Consider the following 976-nt stretch of genomic DNA (forward strand, 5'->3'; position numbering starts at 1 on the left):
AAAAGGGAGCCAAGACTTTTATATTGTGACTGTGACTTTCAAAACCATAGTGGTTTTTAAAAGACAATAATGAAAATCATACGTGACCTAGTTTCGGCCCTTGAATTCGGAATGTCCAGCAATGATTGAAAGAATTGGGCACACTCTAATTACCGCCTAATTAGAAAAGAAATTATACGATTCTTGCAATTAGTTGTTGAAGTAGAGCAAGAGGAAGAGAATGAGATCAACTTTACTCAGAAATTATGCATTTGATGCTATGATAGGGTATACCTAGGCACATGACGATTCGACCATCTGTTACGTCGTATCTGAACGCACGACATCATGTCCAAACACATTCAAAATCATTAGAATTAAGAAATTGTAGTAGAACTTGTTGAGGAGATATCGAGCTCAATTGAGCTAATGGTCTTAAATATATGCTAGAAACCAATCTATACTTAAAAAGTTTTTAATATTTGCCACAACTCTTATTTAAATTCATACTCTTTTTTATATATCCTTTTTAATATCAAGCTACGCTCACAGGTAATCTTCCTCTTCATTTGTTATTTAATCATACTGTACCAACTAAGTATATGACTCTGAGAAGTTGAGAGAGGGTTTAGTGAAAATTTTATATTAATTACACCGACCATATCATCAGACATAGATAAGATCAGCATGAAAACTGAGTCATCAAAGACGGTAGATTCAAGTTTCTTAGCTCCACGTACGAATCATGACGATTACAACTAAAGTAGCTTTTTACAAAAAATCCAAAAACTTTTTTATTTCTCAAAATTTTAGCAAGATGCCTTATAACAAAGAATCCAAGAACTCGATCTCTTTTATTTCTCAATTTTTGAGCAAAACTACAATCACATTCATTCCAAACTCCTCTACCTTTTAAATTGCACTTCTCCTCTCCATCAACTCTTGCATCAAATTCCCCACATCAACGTAAGAAGACCCTCCAACCTCCACCGCAGCC

This window comes from Asparagus officinalis, chromosome 1, assembly GCF_001876935.1.
Source record: "Asparagus officinalis chromosome 1, Aspof.V1, whole genome shotgun sequence".
In the NCBI taxonomy this organism is placed as follows: Eukaryota; Viridiplantae; Streptophyta; class Magnoliopsida; order Asparagales; family Asparagaceae; genus Asparagus; species Asparagus officinalis.